The 24833-nt window shown below is 44.8% G+C and overlaps 1 pseudogene; it reads right to left on the reverse strand.

Moving 5' to 3' along the window:
* Positions 1 to 1827: 1827 nt before the first annotated feature.
* Positions 1828 to 22816, reverse strand: LOC148512063 (uncharacterized; annotated as a pseudogene).
* Between the last annotated feature and the right edge of the window lie 2017 nt (positions 22817 to 24833).

Genomic DNA, 24833 nt, shown 5'->3' on the forward strand with positions numbered 1-24833 from the left:
TAATACGTTATCTCCTCCATAGCAGCCATATGCCAAATCTGGTGTTTAAGCACAGAAAGAGATGGTGGAGGAATAGTTTTCCAATTGAGGATTACTAGGTATTTGGCCGCCGATAGGATATGCATAAGTTGTTTCTATGAAAATGTATCAAGGTTTGGGGGTGGGTAGCATAACAAAAATACCCAGGGGGCCTTTGCTACCAAAAAGGGAGTTCAAAAGACCATGAACCAAATCCCAGAAGGGATAATATTCGGGCATATCCACCAGATGTGTAGCATAGTGCTCCTGTGGCCGCAGCCCAACCAACAGTCAGGCGATGAGGATGGGAACATTTCGTGGAGTCTCACATGGGTATAATACCAACGACAAATTTTATATGGTTTCTTTAATTTTAGTGGAGATGGAACATTTAGCAATCCCTTGTCTCACTTCCTCCCACTCATCTGGAGCGGACCTAAGATCTTTCTCCTACTCAGTCTCATGAAGTCTTGAGAAGGGGAGCGTTATATCAAGAAAAATAGCATAAAGTTGGGAAATCAGGCTTTTGGTCAGGGGACAATATTTGCAAAAGTGTTCAAAAGGTGTAAGGTCCCTAAGTACCGATGTAAGGGGTAGGGAGTGTAAAAAATGGCGGATTTGAAATTTTTTTAAATGGCTTAGTACTTCAGATGGGCATTTTTGTTGAAGTTCCAACAAGGAGAGCCATTGGCTCTGTTTGGAGAAATATACAGGGAATTTAAGGCCAGCCTTAGACCACAAATATGCTCTTTAGTTGAGGACCCAGAGGGAAACATGGGATTAAACCAAATAGGAGTCAGGGGAGAAACTCGGGAGGTAAGGTTCAGTTTAAATGAGTGCCGATCCCAAAGGGAGATATTAAATTTAAGGGTAGGAAGCAGGTTAGCGATGATAGGGCATTTTGCGGGGGATAAGCCCCATAAGGGGGCTAGGTCAGCAAGGGTAATGTAGGCAGCTTCTAGATCTAGCCAGGAAGTGAAGCCTGGGGGTAAAAAAGAGGTAGCAATTTGCGAGAAGCTAGGTAATAAAGTTTAAATATGCGGGAGGTCCCTACCACCCACATCTACTGGAATTTTCAAAACAGTGGCCGAGATTCGGGGGAGGTCTGTAATATAAAATAAAATGGACCAAAGCTTTTTGGATATCACGATGGAGGATGGCTGGTACAGCCACAGGGAGTGTTTGAAACAGGTAGAACCACTTGGGTATAATATTAATTTTAACTGATATGACCCTCCCCAGCCAGGAAATAATGAGGTGGTTCCAAGAAGTCAGGTCAGCCTGCATTTTAGAGAAAAGAGGTAGGAAGTTTTTGCGATAAAGGAGGAAATTAGAGGGAGGAAAGGAGAGTGTTTAGTCGGTTGGCCAAAATTTTAGAAATGTTTAAATCTAGGTTAAGGATTGAAATTGGTCTATAGCTGGTGCAATTAAGCGGTTGTTTACCCTCCTTAGGGATCATGATGATTCTAGCTTCCAAAATTTCATGGGGAAAACAGGTACCTTGGAAAGCTTTGTTAAAGAGGGTGTGCAGGTGGGGGGCAAGCAGATCCAAGAATTTTTTATAATACGTAGCCGTGAACCCATCTGGACAGGGGGACTTACCAGATTTATGGGTTCACTTCATATAGCTTTTTCAATTTCATCAATGAAATCTCAGTATTGAAGCATTCGAGAGCACTAGTGGATAAGCATGGGAGTTGAGACTTAGAAAGAAAATCAGAGATTAGTTGGGATGTAGGCATGGATAATGGGGTATTGGAGGGAGTTGTGAGGTTGTATAGTTGAGAAAAGTAGGATTGGAAGGCAGTTCTAATAGCTGCTGGGTCGTGAAGCTTGGATTTGGTTTCCTGAAGGGCAGATAAATTGGCAGGAGTAAGGGATTCTTTTCTTTTTTCTGGAAACCATATTAATAAAGCGCAATACTGCTTTATGTGCCATCCAAAGAGTAGCTCTATAAATATCTGGGTGATCATTTAGATCAAAATAATCTTTAATGTGAGATTTAAGTAGAGAGTCATTGAGGGATCAAGTCAAGGGAAGAGGGTATGGTAATTGGCCAGAGATGTCAATAGAGATGGGAGCATGGTAGAACCAAATAAGAGGGTGTACCTGGGCTGAATGAAGATGAAGAGTAAGGTTGTGGCTGAGCAGGATCATCTCAATGCAAGAATACCAATTGTGTGGGTGGGGAGTAGAATGTGTACTCACGAGCGGTTAGTTCCTTAATCCTCCAAGAATCATAAAGGAGCTGGGACTTCATGAGCCTGAGAAGGGATCGGGAATGCCAGGAGTCTGGTGAAGGAAGAGACGCGGCCACAGAAGCAGAACTATCTAGGAACGGTGTTGAAATCCACAGCAACAATAAGTTCTCCCTGGCGGAAACTCCTCCTGAGGACTTTTTACCCTCTTTAGGCATTCTGTGAGGAGGCAGGAATTAAGATAGGGAAATAATGTTAGGTAGGGGCGGAACTACTGGTGGTGCAGCCGCTGTACTGCACTGGGGCCAACACTGCCTGGCGTCATTTGTAGTTGTATGGCATGTTGCAGTGCAGCTGCTTGCCTGGCAGTCATCAAGGCTGTGACTGAGCCGGCCAGCAGCTACACGCAGTGAGGACTAGGGCACAGTGCAGTCAGGCTCAGCACTGCAGTGCACCAGAGGCATCCCTCCCCGTGGTGTCACCCGGTGTGGGGATAGATGTGCACGCGCCGCAGCGGTGCTCACCCCAAAAAGGGGTGTGGCATCATTGTAAGGGACATTGCCTTGTGGGACAGCCTCGTGGCCCGATCCCTCATGGTCATCCCGTTATTAATATTACTGGGGGGTGTAGGGGGTGCTGACTGCCTTGTGTTGCAGTGCCGGCTCCCTCATTGTCAGGAGCTGGGTGCTGCACTTAGTACTACAGCACTACTGTGGGGGAGTGTCAGTCTGCACCTTGGTGTCACTCCTCGGCGGGTCACACCCAGGTGCGGCACGCACCCCCTTGATGCCATTGCAGAGGAGTTTAGCAGCGCAGCCTCATTGGTGTGACTCATTGTGAGGCTGTGACTGCTGCTCTGCCGGCTGCCTGAGGATGCTGCTGGTGAGTACTACAGGTAGCATAATGTGTGGACCCTACAGTGTAGCATAATGTGTGGGCACTACAAGTGGCAAAATGTGAGGGGACTACAGTGTAGCATGATTTGTGGGCACTAGAGGTGGCATAATGTGAGGGTACTATAGTGTGGCATAATGTGTGGGGCACTACAGTGTGACATAAGTGGGAGGCACTACAGTGTGGTATTATGTGTTGGGTGCCCACTGCATCTCCCTGTCACCTCTTACTATTACCCTCTCCCTGTCACCCACTGCTTCTCCCCTCTTCCTGTCACACACTGCTTGTCACCCTCTCCTTGTCCGTCACCTCTTCCTACCACCCTCTCCCTGTTACCCACTGCTCTCCCCTCTTCCTATCACCCTCTCCCTGTTACCCACTGCTCTCCCCTCTCCCTGGTGTAATTGGTGAATAAGCACTAAGAAATAAATCAAATGTAATTATGTAAAAGGAATAATATAGTGTTAAGAAGGTACAGTAAGTAAAAATAAATAAAATCTGGTAATATAAAAAATAAATAAAAAGAGATAAAACATTCAATGTAGACAGAAACGAGAGATAAATATAAAAAAAACTATAAATGAATAATGCTATGCTGAGTTTAAAGCAAAACAAAACACTAATGATGGCCATACACTAGTTCGACCAGCATAAGATAAGATTCATCTTACGATTTCCCTTGAACTCCCCGGCAGCTCCCTGGCAGTCCCGGCCGCACAATTGACACACGATGTAATACAATCTCACGATACAATCGATCGTGTGCCTCACTGATCATCAGGGAAATGTCACTGAAATGATGGCGGTCCAACGCACGATGCATCGCATGCGCAAATATGCGGCACGATCTGCATACAATATGATAGATAATATGGGCTGCACATCTGATCATACGATACATTTTAAGAGCAGCAGGAACGCACATCGGATTGTATCCTACCTAAAAACTACATGATTTCCACACGATTAATCGTACTGTGGTAACCACTTTGTAAGTTTGTACTAACGACCCCAAGTGTGGTGTGATACAAAGGGTACCTTACCCGTCTGGTTTATCCCTTGGTTCTTGTCAGTCGTCAGGTGTTATTACAGGCAACAAAAGTATTTTACCAAAGGAATTTACAGACAATGCAAGAATTTATTGTCAAATAACAATGTAAATATCAAGTTTTATGTCAATTATTATGGGTCAGCAATTAGAAAAACAATTCTTATTATACACTTTGAACAAGCAAATGACCTTTGGATCCATAAAGTTTTATTTGAGCGGGAATGCTAGAACTTCAGATCAGACTGCGAAACAAGGGGTTAAATGCAGGCATACATATCACAAGGACAATTTTGCAAGTATTAACTGTTTGAAACACATAAAATCACCGATCCTCTGCAGGTATTTAAAAAATAAGTATAAGAATTATATAAATAAATATTCATTTTTGAAAATTGACAAATAATTAATAGTAGATAATTAGACCTATCAATTAATAATAAATAAAAAATGTAATATATTAAATAGTAGTCCCTAGTTAAAAAACAATTAAATCACATTCTATATATTTAAAAAATATATTACATAAAATTCATGTTTCAACACAGTAGCTACCTCTAGTTAGTGAGCAGTGAGCTCACTATTAGCCCCGTGGTGGACGCGATTTGTTATGGAGACACAGGCGGATGAGGAGGCTGAGTGATATGCCGTTTATTTCATTCTGAAATGTATGTGAGCTATGCTTTTTTATTAAAGTGTTGTGACATATTATTTATACGTGCGCTCTCCCTTTCTTTTGCATAAACTCGATCTGTGCCTGTGGTTACGGACATATGGGATGAAGCTGCACTGATCTTAAAGACACAGGGCCTGATTCAGACCCGGTCACAAGCGCTGAGCGCTCGCAACCGGGTCGATGGTGGCCCAGTGTGCATGCCCGAGACCCGGATAGCGATGGGCACTCCGTCGCTCCGGGTCTCGTACCAAAGGGGCATGCTGTCGATGTTGAGTGACAGCGCGCCCCCTTTGGTGGGTGGGCTGGGGGAGTGGCTGCCCAAACGTAGGCATTCCCATGTGAACGCCTCCATCTGGGGCCGGCCCCACTGACATCACGAGTGATGTTAGTGGGAGAGATTTGGTTCTGTTTGAGACAAAATCTCTCTGGGGCTTGCGGCAACGAGACCCTACCACAAGGGTCTCGTCGCAAGCCCGATAGTCGCGATGGTCTTGACAATCGCGACCATCTTCCTGGCCGCTCGCTATAGCTGTGGGTGGTCACCCACAGCTATGCGAGCGGCCAGGAGGCCGTTCAAAAAAAAAAATAGCCCGGCCCTGATTCAGAGCGAGCGCTCTGTCAGAGTGTCCGGCTCTGAATCAGGGCCACAGTGTTTTGGAACTGGTATCTATCTTTGGAAACACTGGACTTTGGGCCTTATTCAGAGCCGCTCGTAAGCGGCCGCTCGTTCGTTCCGAGCGATGTTTGCCCAACTGCGCATGCGTACGGATCGTAATACGCATGCGCGAACCAGTCAGTGCGGCCGAAAATCGTTTGTTCGCTAAATAGCGAATGCCTGCTATTTTGAGTGACAGGAGGAGGCGTATGTGGGTGGTAACAGGGGAAGGTGCTTGAAAACGGGGAGTGGAGATCCGAATGCAGGCGTGCTTAAAGGTCAAAACGGGCGTTTTATGGGTGTGCATAATTAATACAGCAGCGTCATTGACCACGTCACTGGGTTATTTTATAGTCATAACTGCTCGCATGATTGCGGTAGGAAAAACCAACCACAAGAATAGCGAGCACATCGATTAATCTAATAAATAGCGGACATGACGTAGGATGCGAGCTGCCAGGGGGCGTAGTTTTCTAAAAAACGACCGCATGTTTGGTTCGCTCGTTCAGACCTAGAGGCGTGAACAGACCGCATTTGAATAGCCACCCCTTTTTTCTGAACGAGCGAGCGCAAATAGCGTCCAGGTCTGAATCAGGCCCCTTGTGCGCATGAATTTATATCCTTTTTATATATACAGTCAGGTCCATAAATATTGGGACATTGACAGAATTTTCAGATTTTGGCCACTATTCACCACCACAATGGTTTTGAAATGAAACAAACAAGATGTGATTTAACTGCAGACTTTCAGATTTAATTTGAGGGTAATTACATCCAAATCGGGTGAACGGTGTAGGAATTACAACAGTTTCAATATGTGCCTCCCACTTTTTAAGGGGCCAAAAGTAATGGGACTATCAACTCAAAAGCTATTTCATGGCCAGGTGTGGGCTATTCCCTCGTTATTTAATTATCAATTAAGCAGATAAAAGGTCTGGAGTTGATTCTAGGTGTGACATTTGCATTTGGAATCAGTTGCTGTCAACTCTCAATATGAGATCCAAAGAGCTGTCACTATCAGTGAAGCAAGCCATCATTAGGCTGAAAAATCAAAACAAACCCATCAGAGAGATAGCAAAAACATTAGGTGTGGCCAAATCAACAGTTTGGAACATTCTTAAAAAGAAAGAACGCACCGGAGAGCGCAGCAACACCAAAAGACCCGGAAGACCACGGAAAACAACTGTGGTGGATGACAAAAGAATTATTTCCCTGGTGAATAAAAACCCCTTCACAACAGTTGGCCAAATCAAGAACACTCTCCAGGAGGTACATGTATATGTGTCAAAGTCAACAATCAAGAGAAGACTTCACAAGAGTGAATATAGAGGGTTCACCACAAGATGCAACCCATTGGTGAGCCACAAAAACAGGAAGACCAGATTAGAGTTTGCCAAACAACATCTAAAAAAGCCATTACAGTTCTGGAACAACATCCTATGGACAGATGAGAAAAAGATCAACTTGTACCAGAGTGATGGGAAGAGAAGAGAAGGAAAGGAACTGCTCATGATCCAAAACATACCACCTCATCAGTGAAGCATGGTGGTGGTAGTATCATGGCGTGTGCATGTATGGCTGCCAATGGAACTGGTTCCCTTGTATTTATTGATAATGTGACTGCTGACAAAAGCAGCAGAATGAATTCTGAAGTGTTTCGGGCAATATTATATGCTCATATTCAGTCAAATGCTTCAGAACTCATTGGATGGCACTTCACAGTACAGATGGACAATGACCCGAAGCATACTGCAAAAGCAACCAAAGAGTTTTTTAAGGCTAAAAAGTGGAATGTTATGCAATGGCCAAGTCAATCCCCTGACCTGAATCCGATTGAGCATGCATTTCACTTGATGAAGACAAAACTGAAGGGAAAATGCCCCAAGAACAAGCAGGAACTGAAGACATTTGCAGTAGAAGCCTGGCAGAGCATCACCAGGGATGAAACCCAGCATCTGGTGATGTCTATGCGTTCCAGACTTCAGGCTGTAATTGCCTGCAAAGGATTTGCAACAAAGTATTAAAAAGTGAAAGTTAGATTTAGGATTGTTTAGTTTGTCCCATTACTTTTGGCCCCTTAAAAAGTGGGATGCACATATAGAAACCGTTGTAATTCCTACACCGTTCACCTGATTTGGATGTAATTACCCTCAAATTAAATCTGAAAGTCTGCAGTTAAATCACATCTTGTTTGTTTCATTTCAAAGCCATTGTGGTGGTGAATAGAGGCCAAAATATGAAAATTCTGTCAATGTCCCAATATTTATGGACCTGACTGTATATATTGTGATAGGATCAATGGTAAAGTGGTCTGTGGCAGGTACATTTGTCCCAGATTCCTGTCTTTTGTGTTTTAAACCCCCAGGAGAAAGCCTGCAGTGTAGCAGGCTTGAGTTTCGGCTTTTTGAAAAGCCGGTTTGGGACCTGAGGGTTGTGGGTGAGAGGAGAGGGAGGGCTCCACCCACGGCCACTCCAGGTTTTGGTTCTCGCAGCCTGGTAACAGGATTCTTAGTTTTCCACCTGAGAGTGGCCAATATAAGCCTAGTTTGTTTAGGGCTGATTGTCTCACCTGGGAGAGCAGGCAGGGAGTTTGCTCAGAGACACTTGGAAACCTAACTGTGAGTGTTGTGCTGTGCTTTTGTTGCTGGCGAGGGCATTAGGCCCTGCCAGGTTCTGGTAGTGAGGGAACTACCTGTGAAGTTAGTGCCCCGACAGGGCTAGGATTTATATTTATGTTTTCGTTATATTTCTGACATTGTACAATAAAGACTGGCGCCGACCAGCTTGTACTTGCATCCAGACTGGTGTGCTGCTTCCCTGCTGCTGTGTGTGTGTGTAAGGACGGAGTCCTCTACCCAGGAGAGGGACCCCCTAACCTAACTGTGTCACAATATGGTGGAGAATGCGGGCACCCACACACACTGAAGTTGCAGCAGGTGGAAAACTAAGAATCCTGTTACCAGGCTGCGAGAACCAAAACCTTGAGTTTCCGTGGGTGGAACCCTCCCTCTCCTCTCACCCACAACCCCCAGGTCCCAAACCGGCTTTTCAAAAAGCCGAAACTCAAGCCTGCTACACTGCAGACTTTCTCCTGGGGGTTTAAAACACAAAAGACAGGAATCTGGGACAAATGTACCTGCCACAGACCACTTTACCAGTGATCCTATCACAATATATATACATATAGGGCTTTGCTGTTTATATATAGGGTGGGGCTTGCAAAAATGGAGGAGGGAGAGGAGGGGTTGGGTCTTTGGCCAGCGGCTGCTCCCTCTATTATTTGCAGCTAACAGGGTGGTGGGTGGGGGGGCAGAGAAAAGGTCAGCGCTGATAGCGCTACCTTCTATTTGCCCGGCGGCTGCTCTGTCTAGTTTGCAGCCGCCGGGCTTCTGCTAGTGGGGGTGGAGAGAAAGAGAAGGATAGCGCTGATAGCGCTGTCCTTCTCTGCCCGGCAGCTGCTGCTCTCCGGAGGAGGGAGAGAAGGATAGTGCTATCAGCACTGCCTTCTCTGCCCTGTCAGCAGCCGCTGGCAGTGATCGGCCGGCCCACGGATAGGGACAGTGTGCAGAGGGACCAGGAGGTCCCTCTGTGATTGGCGCCTGCTAGAAAATTATTTTTCAGCAGCCGCCCACAGAGCTTTCCTGACTGGTCGTATCAGATACGACCATGTCAGGGAAAGCCCAGTCTGGTATGGTCGTATCTGATACGACCATGCCAGGCAAGTGGTTAATAAACTCAGTTGTAGATACTTGAATAAAGGGCTGCTGTTTATTCCTGATTCCCTCCAAAAGTCTCACAGATGCTTTACACTGGATTGTGGGATTGAAATGCTTGAACAGCAGCAAAAGATATATACAGACTCTGTTTGTGCTGATATGGGGAGGATGAGTTACTCACTGCAAGGCTTCATATCATCATTATAATCTCTATTGCCTGTGAGGTGTGGTTCAGGGTGCAGTGATCTAAGATTCTGACAGACCTGCTGTACACTTCAGCCCTCCGGATAGCAGACTCAGACTCCTTCTAGTCACTCCAGCTCTCCTCACAGCTCTATCTTCCCACCTAACAGGCTCCACCTCCTCAGTTCACAGGTCAGGCTGCTTTCTCTGTCAGGGCTCTTCCTGCTCCTCTCTCACTCTGGGCTCTCATTAACTTAAACAGGAGGGAGTTCCCCCTAAAACTCAGTTGGAAGTGTCCTGATCACATGACCTCTCCTGCAAGTTTATTACACTAAGTTCAATGGAAAGTGCCATTATGTCCTTGTTTAAGGGGTAGTTAATTGGCATAAACACACAGCAGTAAAGCACCATCACTGTACTATAATACATAGATATCAGTACTGGTTCTAGGGGCGGGCTAATAGGGCCGTCGCCCGGAGCGCCGGCCCCTAGAGGGCGCCACTGAGTCCCCTCCCCATCAGTGAGCTGTGGAGGAACCGGCCGTTGCCGCTCTGCACCCACATGCGTTTGCCACTCCTGGCCCATCGGCTGGGCCGTTTCTAGGGACGGACGACCATGACCAGTGGCAATGATCTCAAAATATGCGCTGCGCTACAGGCAGTCCTGCAGCAGGACGTGCTGTCAGCCTCTCCCTAACCAATCATCACAGCGGCAGTGACATTGCAGCCAATCGCCACCTTCCCTCCTCTCACATGATACTGACAGGAAGGGCCCTTGCTCTCCGCTCTACGCGCCACTCACATCAGCCGCACTGACACTCCGGAGTCCGGCTGAGTCCTCCTTCACTCCACCCTGCCTGGTTGTCATGTAGCTAGAGAGGCCCTGCTTCTCTGCCTTTTACTGTAGAGGCACTTCCATTGGTCGCACTCCGGTTGCCGCCTGAGACTTCTATCCCCTCTTTGTTCTCACATGGTGGTAGGGGCCCTGGCTGTCCGCTCCCATCTGCCGCACTCTGGACTGGGCATGGGACAAGCAGAGATGTGCATCACCACCAGGTAACTGCACCTCCATGTGTGGAAGGGGGGGGGGTGTATCAGCCCCCATAACTGGGTATTTGCTGGTTATTATCACCGGACCCCATAGCTGGGTATTATCACAGGACCACCATAACTGGATATTTGTTAGATATTATCACCATACCGCATAACAGAGTATTTACTGTTATCACTGGACTGTAATAATAACCAACAAATACCCAGTAATGGGGTTTCTGTGATAATACCCAGCAAATATCCCTCTCCTTCCCAGGCTGGATGAGTATTACTAACAGTTTAATATCTTTATTCATTATTCTTCAAATAAAACTTTGGGTAACAAACGCCAGTCAAAAATATACCTGATTTACCTGTCAGTTGCAAATCTGTGCTGCAGAGCTAGTAATCTAAAATCATTAGAAGGATGCATCTACACAGGCTGACAGTAAGTGCGAAGGGCATTGGTATTGTTTGAATTTTTGATTTTTATGTAGTAGCCTATATGTGTGTGTTTTTTGATGTGATAGCCGATATGTGTGTTTTTTCATGAGGTAGCCGATGTGTGTGTTTTTTCATGAGGTAGCCAATATGTGTGTTTATTCATGAGGTAGCCAATATGTGTGTGTTTTTTCATGTGATAGCCTATATGTGTGTGTTTTTTCATGTAGTAGCCTATATGTGTGTTTTTTCATGTAGTAGCCTTTATGTGTGTTTTTTCATGTGATAGCCTATATGTGTGTTTTTTCATGTCATAGCCTATATGTGTGTTTTTTCATGTAGTAGCCTATATGTGTGTGTTTTTTCATGTAGTAGCCTATATGTGTGTGTTTATTCATGAGGTAGCCAATGTGTGTTTTTTCATGTGATAGCCTATATGTGTGTTTTTTCATGTAGTAGCCTATGAGTGTTTATTCATGTCATAGCCTATATGTGTGTGTTTTTTCATGTGATAGCCTATATGTGTGTGTTTTTTCATGTAGTAGCCTATATGTGTGTTTTTTCATGTAGTAGCCTATATGTGTTTTTTCATGTGATAGCCTATATGTGTGTGTTTTTTCATGTAGTAGCCTATATGTGTGTTTTTTCATGTAGTAGTCTATATGTGTTTTTTCATGTGATAGCCTATATGTGTGTGTTTTTTCATGTCATAGCCTATATGTGTGTGTTTTTTCATGTAGTAGCCTATATGTGTGTGTTTTTTCATGTAGTAGCCTATATGTGTGTGTTTTTTCATGTAGTAGCCTATGGGCCAAATGTAATAGGGTGAGAGTTTACAAAATGTGAGAGTTTAGCAGTAAACTCTCACATTGGTTGAGTTTTATCTTCAAAATGGGAAAACATCTGAATGAGATTTTAAATCATGAGAGTTTTTTAAGTCTAAAAAAACATGCAAGTTCGCTCTGTTACTTTGTTTTTGGACTCTATTACATTGGCAAAGTTTAAAAAGTGTCAGAAACTCTCACTTTTCTAAACTCTCACCCTATTACATTTGGCCCTTTATGTGTGTGTTTTTTCATGTAGTAGCCTAAGTTTGTTATTGAGAAATTCAGAAAAAAAACGATTAAGCAAATTGTTCTTTCCTGTCATCCTTTGGTTCAGTTATGTGGTGGTGGTGGACATGGTTGCCCACATATTTTATGATTTTGGCTCTTACATGACCATAAGTAGTTTGATTTTGTGCAGGACCACCAACCTTAGGCACCCCTGAGAGTGTCCAGAGGCACACCAGGGTGCCACGAGAAACATAGTTTGGGAACCACTGTTATAGGCTCCTGGTTCAGATAATAATATGTCAGTCAGCACAAGTTAAGGGTAGAGTACAGTATAAGGGACAGAATTTAGGGAGCAACTCTACAATACAGTATATAATAAAATATGTAGAGCCCCTAATGTGGGTAGGAGAGGGGCAGATAAAGTATGACTATAGGGGGGTGCCCCTGCTTCTTTCAGGGCAGTTCAGCCAATATAGAGCTGAACTGCCAGGTATTGGGTGCAGACCAGCCAGCGATCACAATAACTTAGGAGCTGGGCAGAGTATGAGGGGAGCAGGGAGGGGAAAACAGGAGCTCCGTAGGGGAAGAGAGCAGGAGACAGCCCTGATGTCCAGCGCTTCCGGCAACTAGTGCCAGGGGAGAGCACAGCACTTACCAGGTAGACTAAAACTATCCCGGAGTGTAATGCCACAGCCAGGGGACCTTTTCACTGGGTCATCCCGGCCAAAGCATTAACACAGGCCGGGGATCCCAGGGGAGGTGGGGATAATAAAGATGTCCTCTCTCCTGAGCACACCAGGCCTAGGCTAAAGCCTAGGGCTCTTTCCTGCACCACTGGCTGGTGGGTGCAAGGGTAATTGTGTGAAAAATAGATGTCTACTATTGTTTTTTACAGTGGGACTACAGGTGCAAACGTGCCTGCTCTTTGGCACATGTGGAACTACAGGTACCCCACTGTAATAAAAATAGTAAAAAAATGACAGTACACACACCATTGGTACTATAAGTTATTATTGCACATGAAACGCACACATACATACTTACCTTCTCCCTGGTGATTGGTTCCCTTCTCCAGTAGAAATCCATGGTCATCCCTAAAAAAATAATGAAATACTTACCTACATCCTGGCGCAGGTCGGACCTTTTTTCCAGTAGAGTTCTGGCCGGACAAAACAAAAAAACAAGTAACGGGTCCCACGGACATTGAAGAGATGTATGTGTCTTAACATATATCTCTTCCCCGGCAAATGACGGAGACCTCGTGGGTTACATCAGTTGCCGGGCCACCAGCCAATCAGAGGCTGCTCTAGAGTAAGCGCCCGCTGATTGGCTGTGAGCCGCCGTGGTTGCTGCTTACTCATAGTCCTCATAGCCATTTGTAGGGTCATCATTATACAAGGAGGTGCTGTTGCACTTGCTCTACATTATATAAAGCTGATTTTCTTGGTACCTGAACTACTGGGACAATGCATTTTACCAACTAAAAGATTTGCCAAATTCCTGACTGATCCTATTTTTTCCCACTTGTGCGGATCTCAATGTCTGTGGGCACCATTACTTTTATTTTGCGGTGATGCTGGCCTTAACTATTTTCCTATTTTGTTTTTGCTTTTCTTCTATTTCCTGTTGCGTGCCTAATAAACATTTTTGATAAACCATTTTCTTGTCTCTTTGTTTAAAGTAGGACAAATAATGCATAATGGTTGTACACATTGTCAGGGCTTCCATCAGAAAGTATGAGGTCTAGCACAGATGAAACAGGCAGGTCCCCTACCCTTCTCCTCTGACCCAGTGGTCAGAGAGAGGTAGCATGGAGCCCTGGTGCCCAGAGCAAGCTCATGCTACGATGTACCCCATAGTAATAACCAGGGCCGTAACTAGGGTAGTGCGGCCAGTGCCATTGCATAGGGCACCACAGGTCAGGGGGCGCTGCTTGGGCCTGTCAAATTTCTGTTTATTATCATTCTCGCTTGTTGCTTCCTCTTATTTCATCCCCAGCATCTCCTGCCACTTATCTCTTCCATGGCCCTTCCCCATGAGGCCATTCCCCTTTTTTGGGTGCCTTATGTCCCTTTGAAAAATGAGGGGGGTGCCAATGCTCTTTCTGGCACAGGGCACCAAAAAGTCTAGTTACGGCTCTGGTAATAACGTGCCTCATACCCCTCTTCATAATCAGACGTTCAAAAATTGCACAAACACACACACACACCTATCATACCTGCATGCTGTTTAATTCTCCTCTCTGGGAGAAGCCCAGAGAGAGTATGAAAATAACCCCTTTGGGGTCTGAGCAGGGCTCTTTAAGTCATTAAGCAACGCCCCTGCTGTCGCAAAATGCTGAAAATTGTGGCTTTGTGGGGGAAGGGAGTGGGGCTAAAACATTGTGATTAGCATAGTTTAGCCCTGTTTCCTCCCTACGGAGCCGCAATTCCTGGTATTATCTCTCCATCCTACCAACTTCTCTAAGAAGTAGGCGGGATGCGGGAGATCTGCCCACTCTTTCGAGGGCTTGCTTGGGACTACCCATAAAATCAGGGGTCTCCTGTAAGATCTGGGAGAGTAGATAAGTATGATAGATAGAAGCTTATTAGCAGCCTTGATTGCCAGACCATTTGTGAGAGGCTTATAAAGGATGCGTCAGTCTCTATAGTCAATCTCTCACTGCCTGGGGAACAGGTCAGAGGCTTGTTGACACTGTGATTACTGAATGTAAGTGCTGTGTTAAAAACTTCTGTTTTGTGAAAGGTCCTTCCACACTGAGAAAGAGAATCATTTTGTTTAGTTACAGGCAGACAGGCCAGGATTTACTTTTATGTTTGTATATATTTGTGCTGCTAAGAAAACTAGCTGCAGTTACTTGTACCAAGGCTCTGGAGTGGTGTACTACAACTTGGCTGTTGCATGACAAGTGCAACTGTTTACCCAAGGACACAGCACCCTTACCCTAATCTTGCCACAATATATATATATACAGCCAGGTGCATAAATATTGGGACATTGACAGAATATTCATATTTTGGCCTCTATTCACCACCACAATGGCTTTGAAATGAAACAAACAATATGCGCTTTAACTGCAGACTTTCAGATTTAATTTGAGGGTAATTACATCCAAATCAGGTGAACGGTGAAGGAATTACAACGGTTTCTATATGTGCCTCCCACTTTTTAAGGGGCCAAAAGTAATGGGACAAACTAAACAATCCTAAATCTAACTTTCACTTTTTAATACTTTGTTGTAAATCCTTTGCAGGCAATTACAGCCTGAAGTCTGGAACGCATAGACATCACCAGACGCTGGGTTTCATCCCTGGTGATGCTCTGCCAGGCCTCTACTGCAAATGTCTTCAGTTCCTGCTTGTTCTTGGGGCATTTTCCCTTCAGTTTTGTCTTCATCAAGTGAAATGCATGCTCAATCGGATTCAGGTCAGGGGATTGACTTGGCCATTGCATAACATTCCACTTTTTAGCTTTAAAAAACTCTTTGGTTGCTTTTGCAGTATGCTTCGGGTCATTGTGCATCTGCACTGTGAAGCGCCGTCCGATGAGTTCTGAAGCATTTAACTGAATGAGCATATATTACCCGAAACACTTCAGAATTCATTCTGCTGCTTTTGTCAGCAGTCACATCATCAATAAATACAAGGGAACCAGTTCCATTGGCAGCCATACATGCCCACGCCATGACACTACCACCACCATGCTTCACTGATGAGGTGGTATGTTTTGGTTCATGAGCAGTTCCTTTCCTTCTCCATACTCTTCTCTTCCTATCACTCTTGTACAAGTTGATCTTTGTCTCATCTGTCAATAGGATGTTGTTCCAGAACTGTAATGGCTTTTTTAGAAGTTGTTTGGCAAACTCTAATCTGGTCTTCCTGTTTTTGAGGCTGACCAATGGTTTACATCTTGTGGTGAACCCTCTATATTCACTCTTGTGAAGTCTTCTCTTGATTGTTGACTTTGACACATATACACCTACCTCCTGGAGAGTGTTCTTGATTTGGTCAACTGTTGTGAAGGGGTTTTTCTTCACCAGAGAAATAATTCTTCTGTCATCCACAATTGTTTTCCGTGGTCTTCTGGGTCTTTTGGTGTTGCTGAGCTCTCCGGTGCGTTCTTTCTTTTTAAGAATGTTCCAAACAGTTGAGTTGGCCACACCTAATGTTTTTGCTATCTCTATGATGGGTTTGTTTTGATTTTTCAGCCTAATGATGGCTTGCTTCACTAATAGTGACAGCTCTTTGGATCTCATATTGAGAGTCAACAGCAACTGATTCCAAATGCAAATGTCACACCTAGAATCAACTCCAGACCTTTTACCTGCTTAAAAAGTGGGAGGCACATATAGAAACCATTGTAATTCCTACACCGTTCACCTGATTTGGATGTAATTACCCTCAAATTAAATCTGAAAGTCTGCAGTTAAAGCACATCTCGTTTGTTTCATTTCAAAGCCATTGTGGTGCTAAATAGAGGCCAAAATATGAAAATTCTATCAATGTCCAAATATTTATGCACCTGACTGTATATATATATATATATTTATATATATACAGTACACTGATCAGCCAAAACATTAAAACCACCAATAGGTGACGTGGTTAACACTGATTATCTTGTTAAAATTGGGGTATATTAGGCAGCAAGTGAAAAGTCAGTGCTTGAAGTTGATGTGTTGGAAAGAGGAAAAATGGGCAAGCAAAAGCATCTGAGCGACTTTGACAAGGCCCAATTTGTGATGACAGGTCTTGTAGGGTGTTCCCGGTATTTTCATCAACAAGTAGATCCTACTAACTGCTTTGGGGCTCATTTACATGTGGATGTAAATCAATTTTATGGCACTCCTCTCAGATGTAGCAGTACACGCCCAGTTTAACGCGCGATCATAGGTGGTGCTTTCACAATCTCCCTGAAATGCTTTTTCAAAAGTAGGCAAGTATGGCTTACTCCTTGGTGTTCTAATTTGCCTATTACCGTATTGGCAGCGGGAGCTGAAGAGCATAAGTGATTATCCAGGACTACCGTGGATTCATTACTCATAGCCTCAATACAGCCTCAGACATTCAGCTGAATAACAGCCCCTTCTACCCGCTCAGCTGATCTTTGTAGCTACACGGATCCAGCAGCACATAGTAGTCAGCAGCACTGTATCAGGACGGCAGAGCGCTCTGTGCCGCCCCTTTCGCCCTCCCCCTACTCCTCCTCCCCATGAGCGCAAACCATTACCACCAGGGGGTGAGTGGAGAGTGGGGATCTTCATCAGCATTGCTCTGCGAGCGCCTAACTGCAGTGGAGGAGGTCTCTTTATGCAGACCTCCGGAGCCTGTTCAGATTGCGGCCAGAGACCTTGGAGGATTCCGCCCTGTGCAGAGGTACCGGCCGCACCGCCCTCCCTACAGCCCTGGTAGCCGAGACAACGCCCTGTGGTGCAAGGAGATTACTACACCGGTCAGACATTGCGTGTGCGGATAGAGTGGAAGCGGCTGCATATTAGGATACAGAAGTATTATCCACGCCTTCATATATGGTGAAGTATATTGTCCAGCAACACTCACTACCTGTATTCAGGTGCATTTGATTGAAGGTACACCATCACCAGTATACTGAGACGGAGAGACTATATAAAGAACTGCTAGTCTCTATACACAGTCCATTATAGGATATAGCACTACCCAGCTAGCTGCTTTAAATTTCGAGTGCACTGACTATTTTTATTTTTTTATTCTTATTGACACAATTTAAGCCGATTATACCAGTTCAGCCATATGGTATTTTGTATATTGTAGATTTTTCAATGTAAGTAGACATATTTATACCTGGTGTTTTTATTTAACATCTTATGTATTATAAGCCTATATAAGTACGGCCATATTTATCCTTTATGACTAAATATAATTGTGCTATGTTGATATTATGTATATTGATGCAATTTAAATATTCTTAGCTATATAAAGTTTATTTGAAAAGAAAAGCGTCCTGTATATATTTTTTATGCCATTCCAAGGCTTTTTACAAATGATTAATTTCATTGGAGATTCATTAGCACAACATCACTTGTGGTTGTGATTCTATTGGATTAAATATTTTTAAGCCTCTATGAGAGCTCACACAGGCTCTTTAGGTGTTGCTGCTGAGATTTGCCAATTTATATATTTTCACTTAGACAATATTTGCGCCTGATTTTTTTGAGTTTTGTTACATTAAGAATATAAAATTGAATTTGAATCCATTGGTGTTTGTATTGTGTGTGTATCAAATAATAACGAGAATGTGCCCATCATTGTGAATATGTAGTGTAGTAATCTTCAGGAAGTTCTTCCACTTCCAAGGTCTCAAGGTATTCCTCGAATATACAACGGCAATGGAATAAAATAGTTTATTATCAGGGGACAAGTAAAATAATGAAGGAGAAAAATCTAATAGGTGTTTTCTCAAGAATATAAGGACATTTTGATGACCCTTAGGTAGGATAGTATGGGACTTTTCCACCGTGTCAACCAAAGGTGGAACTAGAGAGTGGTGGGCCCAGGTGCAAGAATATGCTTTGGGCCCCCCTATGCAGTGCCCCCAGTAGTAGTCCCCCCTATGCATTGCCCCCAGTAGTAGTCCCCCCTATGCATTGCCCCCAGTAGCAGTCATCCCCTATGCATAGCCCCCAGTAGTAGTCATCCCTATGCATTGCCCCCAGTAGCAGTCATCCCTATGCATTGCCCCCAGTAGCTGTCATCCCTATGCATTGCCCCCAGTAGCAGTCATCAATATGCATTGTCCCCAGTAGCAGCCATCCCTATGCATTGCCCCCAGTAGCAGTCATCCCTATGCATTGCCCCCAGTAGTAGTCCCCCCTATACATTGCCCCCCCCAGTACTCCCCCATTAGTGTATGTATAATGGATGCAGGATGTGCGGGGCACAGAGGCCCCTGGCACCAAACATACCGCACCCATATTATACTTACCTTAAGCTGGCAAGTGGACCCTCCTCCTCCTTGGCACCATCTTACCAGGGACTTCTTCAAGAACATGGCGCCACACAGTGAGAGCAAAGAAACTGTCACTGTGCCAGAGCCTTTGCTCTCTTGTGCGCATGCGCCATCTTCCCAAATATCACTGGGAAGATGGTGCCATGGAGGAGGAGGGACCCGTTTGCCTTTACATGGAAAGGTGCAGGGCATTGGCGGCTCCGTTGCTCAGAGGAGGGGTCCTGCTGCACATTGGCCCCATTGGGCATTGATATGTCCCTGAAGAGGAATTAAATGCAAAGGACTGCATTAGCTTTCAATTCCTGACTGTTGAGGACACTTTAGCCTATATGTAATGTTAGATACCCTCTTCTGGAAGTTGTATCTAACCCAGGTAAATTATAGGCAGGCTTATAGTTACAACACACACTATTTGTATGAAAGACATAACAACCATAGTACAGTAGGGGTAATTTTGTTGGGAGCCAATTAACCTACCAGTATATTTTTGGAGTGTGGGAGGAAACCCACTTAAGAACAGGGAGCATATACAAACTCCACACAGTTAAGGCCGTAGTGGGTATCGAACCCATGACCTCAGTGCTGTGAGGCAGTAATGCTAACCAATACACCGTCTGTGTGTTTTCATCAAGTAGATCTTACTGACCAACAACTGCTGCTTTAGGGCTCATTTACATTTGGATTTAAGTCAACTTTATGACACGCCTCTTAGGTGGAACAGTATACTTCCATTACGCCGTGCTCATAGGTGTAGCTTTCACAATCTCCCTGAAATGCTTTTTAAATAGTAGGCAAGTATGCTACAGAAGTATATGAGAGCCCTTACAAAATATTATTCAGAGGCTCACAAATGTATTCTTACTGTACAACTCCGGATTTGGTTATGCTTACTGTAAGCTAAAAGTAAGGTTAGCACTTATCATTAAATTAGTGATCAGTAATTCTGACAGAACCACAAATTTATTTTTATTTATTTATTAACAGTTTCTTATATAGCGCAGCATACTCCGTTGCGCTTTACAATTGGAAACATTAATAGAACAAAACTGGGTAATAACAGTCAGATATATAGGTAGGAAGGCCCTGTTCGCACGCTTACAATCTACATCTCTTAAAACAATAAACTCACTAGCAGTGTATTCTGTGCATTGTCCCCCATGTTCTTTATACTAAACATATCAACCAAAATACCTTAACAATAATAAATAACGACACAAACAACAGTGCTGGCGTTTTAAAATAATGTCAAATTTTATTGACCAATTCATAATTAAATTGGTGGAGGCATTAAAGAACGGACATGACAAACACAATCAACCACAAACTCAAACATTGGTGTTCAACTCACAATAAGAGAACCCTACCCGTTCAGGCGAGGTAGCCACTTCCCAGTCAGGACAATTGGCCTACTATCTTTCCCATCATGAGAATGAGAGCACACCCACTAACCTAAACTAACCCTTAACCAGCCACCAACCGTTCTTTACCGCCATAGCGAGGCCAAAGCTGATGCGCCGCCACCAAAAGCAGCTAAAGAATTCCAAACACTCAAACTAAGCCAGGCAAACAATTAAACAAATTCCCCACAAAAATGTCAAGCCCTGCAGAACTAAGATGGACCCCATCAGCCCGGTAAAGTTTGACGTCTGTAAATTTCATTAAATTGCATCACTGCCGTTTTAACTTTCCTCCTCGCAACCTCCACCCGTGCCACAGATACAGCACCCTTCCAAACACGTCTTTGGACAATATCAGACCACACTATTTTGCAAGATGGCCATGCCTCGGCAATAAAATGAAGGTCTCTAACCATCACTGAACGCAGATCTAAAGCAGTTTGATTTCCGAGGTCATTGCCCCCGAGGTGCACTACCAACACCTTGGGTATACCAAATCTCTGCAAAGCTTCCAATAATCTGCCCATTAATGCATGCCATTGCATGCCGAGAAATACGAACCAATGATGCCATAGGAAACAACTCCAAATCAGAAGCCAAAACAAATTTAGACGCCCAAAAAACAAAAGAATGTCCCACAATCCAAACTGGTCGTAACTCCACCATGCCTAGAAAAATAATAAAAGACGTCAGGAATGAAACTGTCAAAAAACGTACTGACTCACTCATTCAAACAAAGACCAACAAGACGGAGAATGGACTTAAGTGTAGCCAGCCGGACCTGAGGCAAAAATAAAACCCCCCATAATTAAACTAATTAATAACGCCATTATATATTGAATTAAATGCCAATTAAATAGGGGGAAAATAAAATTCCTCATGGACTCCCGCAGTATGTCGGTGAGTAGTTAGGCCTCCGGTTAGCTACAAGGAAGAAGAAACTAGTAAACCCAGACGGATGAATCAACGAAAAGCCCGAGATTGCCACTGACCCAGAGATTGAATCTCCGAATCTGAGCGACCTGAGGAAGCCGCAACAGTAGCAGCTCCTGTGTGAAATGAATGAGTGCCGAACTCACTCGAGGACAACCCGACCGCCGTCAAGCAGCACTTCAAGACCTGGCCAAACTGGTATTTGGTAACCAGTGACCCATCCTCATGCATCAACCATGCCCTTGACCCCAGATGCCGGACAAGTAGGAAAGCGCGTGCCAAGGTAAAGGAGCAAATGCAGGAGTCAGTGCATGACCGAAGTATGATCCAACGCCCTTTACCAGCCTGGTCGGTCTTGGAACGCCACAGGTGACAAACTAACACTTCCTTCTCCACCTGAACATCAGAGGTCAGCAGAGGAGACTCGACTCTCCTGGATGGAGCAACAAGCTCGCTAATACGGAACGCACAATGAAAAGCCATGGCGAAACTCAATTTAAACAATAAGGATTCAAACTTGGAAGAACAAACTACCGAAGCCGCCTGCAATAACCGTGTTAAAAGTGGGAGGTCAATCGGACGCCTAACATCCGCAGCCGAGGGAGACAGCCTGGACCAACCCCTCAAAGCCTTCAATATAAGGAAGCTCTTTGAAGGATCGACCTGACCGTATAATGCAGAGAAGTAAGCTACCCCTGCCAATATACTTTTTACCACATCCAAGGAATGCCCCCCTTAATAACAAGACCAAACACAAGCATCGCTTGATGCATGCTCTTACCTCACTGGGTCAAGTAAGAACGGAATTGTTCCCATTCAAGCCATCCCGTCTGATAGCAGCGTAGCGTCTTCGGGACTATGGCCCGTGTTGCTAACTCCTCCATGGTGGCCTGATGATCTGCAAATATAAGGAGGACAGGGGTCACCAGCGCGCCGGTTTGAGGGGCCAGGAATCCAAACCGAGACCATTGAAAAAGTGACAGCGCATCTGCAATAGAATTATCAATTCCAGGCACATGCCTTGCCACAAAACAAATATTCAAGCTAAGGCAGCGCAGGACAAGCCGGGATATCAGATGAACAACCGGCAGAGAAGAAGCACTCTGACAGTTAATCGCCCAGGTTGTCGCACCAAAAAACTATGCTGCGATTACCCAAGCGATCCCACCAAATCTCCAAATCCACCACAATGGGGAAGAGCTCAAGCAACAACATGTTGCTTGTGAGGCCTTCCTTAACCCAATCCGCCGGCCACCGTGCAGCGCACCAAGAACCGGTGAGGAAATCGCCGAAACCAGTAGACCCCGCAGCATCTGTGAAGAGCTGCACTTGGGCGTTGCTACACTCAGGGGATGGCCAAATAAGCACACCGTTAAAACGCAAAAGGAAAACCTTCCAAGTCCTAAAATAACGCTTAATCTCAGCTGAAAAACGAATGAAAAAATGAGTGTGCGCCACTCTGCAAGTAGCTCTCTCCAATTTTCAGCAAAAAATTTGCCCCATCGGAATAACTCTGCAGGCAAAGTTAAGCAGGCCCAAAAGCGATTGCGTCAGACGAAGAGACAACTTACCACGTTCTAGCGCCATATCAATAGCCAACCGCAATTTTTACAACTTCTCAAATGGCAGCCGGCAGCAACAATCCTGAGTATCAATCTCGATACCCAGGAAAGAAATACGCGTGGCAGGGCCCTCCGTCTTATCATGCGCAATTGGAACCCCTAATGTGACAAATAAAGCCCACACCAAGAAAAGGAAGGAGGCACAGCGAGGAGAATCTGCAGGCCCCACTTAAAGGAAATTGTCACGGTAATGTGCTACCCCGACCTCTCCTGTGTCTGCCACAACACACCAATGTAAGAATGTGCTGAAATGCTCGAAAAAGGCACATGACACCGAACAGCCTATAGGCAAGCATTTGTCTATGTAGAAACCGTCTGGTAATCGAAAGCCCGTAAATTGGAATGAATCTGGATGAAGGGGGAGTAAGAGGAAAGCTGACTTAACATCAATCTTGGCTAGTAACAACCCAGGCCCGGCCTCCCGAACAATCGAAAGAGCCAAGTCAAATGACTGGTACTCCACATGACACAATTCCATAGGAATTGCATCATTGACGGAGGTTCTCTGAGGGTAAGAGAGATGTTGAATCAGCTTGAATTTACCAGGTTCCTTCTTGGGTACCACAACCACCGGAGAAAGAACCAGGTCCGCTAACGGAGGAAGAGGAAAAGGTCCTGCCATAAGACCCAGCTCCACCTCCTTCCTGACCTTTTCGAGCACCACATGCGGCAGGGCAATGGCCGATTTCAAATTCTTGCAATTTCAATTCGTGCAGAAGATGAAAGCACCCCACAGATGGGCAAACGGAATCCGTCGCGAAAACCCCTGCACAAAAACTCTGCCTGTGTCCTCTAAGGATACCTATCCAGCCACCCCTTCAATGGACCCAGGCGAACCGGGGTTGGGGCTCTACTTAGCACCAGCCGTCCCTGACTGACAACCGGGAGGCTGCCCCGCTGTGGATCGGTTACATGTTCTGGCTGGATAAGGACCGCCACATCGGAGACAGGCAAGTTTAAACCCACAACGGCCTCCTGCCAGACAGCTGGAGCCGTTGAATGCATAACACCTTCCCGGATTGTGAGAGGGACTGGCCCCCCAAAAGGGGGGCATAGGCCTGCGCAATCTGCCCGAAAAACTGACAACCAAAGGCAGTTGAGTGACTTCCAGCCACACTTCAACGTCCTTACACCCAAAATCAATCGTCGCCGCACCTGATTGCTTACGACGAAACTCCACTTCGTACGCACGCCATGAAGACCCCCATGTGGACTGGTTCATAGGATGAATTACAGTCATGTGCATAAATATTGGGACATTGACAGAATTTTCATATTTTGGCCTCTATTCACCACCACAATGGCTTTGAAATTAAACAAACAAGATGTGCTTTCACTGCAGACTTTCAGATTTAATTTGAGGGTAATTACATCCAAATCAGGTGAACGGTGTAGGAATTACAACGGTTTCTATATGTGCCTCCCACTTTTTAAGGGGCCAAAAGTAATGGGACTGTCAACTCAAAAGCTATTTCTTGGACAGGTGTGGGCTATTCTCTCGTTATTTCATTATCAACTAAGCAGGTAAAAGGTCTGGAGTTGATTCTAGGTGTGACATTTGCAATCAGTTGCTGTTGACTCTCAATATGAGATCCAAAGAGCTGTCACTATAAGTGAAGCAAGCTATCATTAGGCTGAAAAATCAAAACAAACCCATCAGAGAGATAGCAAAAACATTAGGTGTGGCCAAATCAACTGTTTGGAACATTCTTAAAAAGAAAGAACACACCGGAGAGCCCAGCAACACCAAAAGACCCGGAAGACCACAGAAAACTGTGGTGGATGACAGAAGAATTATTTCCCTGGTGAAGAAAAACCCCTTCACAACAGTTGGCCAAATCAAGAACACTCTCCAGGAGGTAGGTGTATATGTGTCAAAGTCAACAATCAAGAGAAGACTTCACAAGAGTGAATATGGAGGTTTCGCCACAAGATGTAAACCATTGGTGAGCCTCAAAAACAGGAAGACCAGATTAGAGTTT

This window comes from Taudactylus pleione, unplaced genomic scaffold, assembly GCF_031769625.1.
Source record: "Taudactylus pleione unplaced genomic scaffold, aTauple2 ptg000284l, whole genome shotgun sequence".
NCBI classification, from domain to species: domain Eukaryota; kingdom Metazoa; phylum Chordata; class Amphibia; order Anura; family Myobatrachidae; genus Taudactylus; species Taudactylus pleione.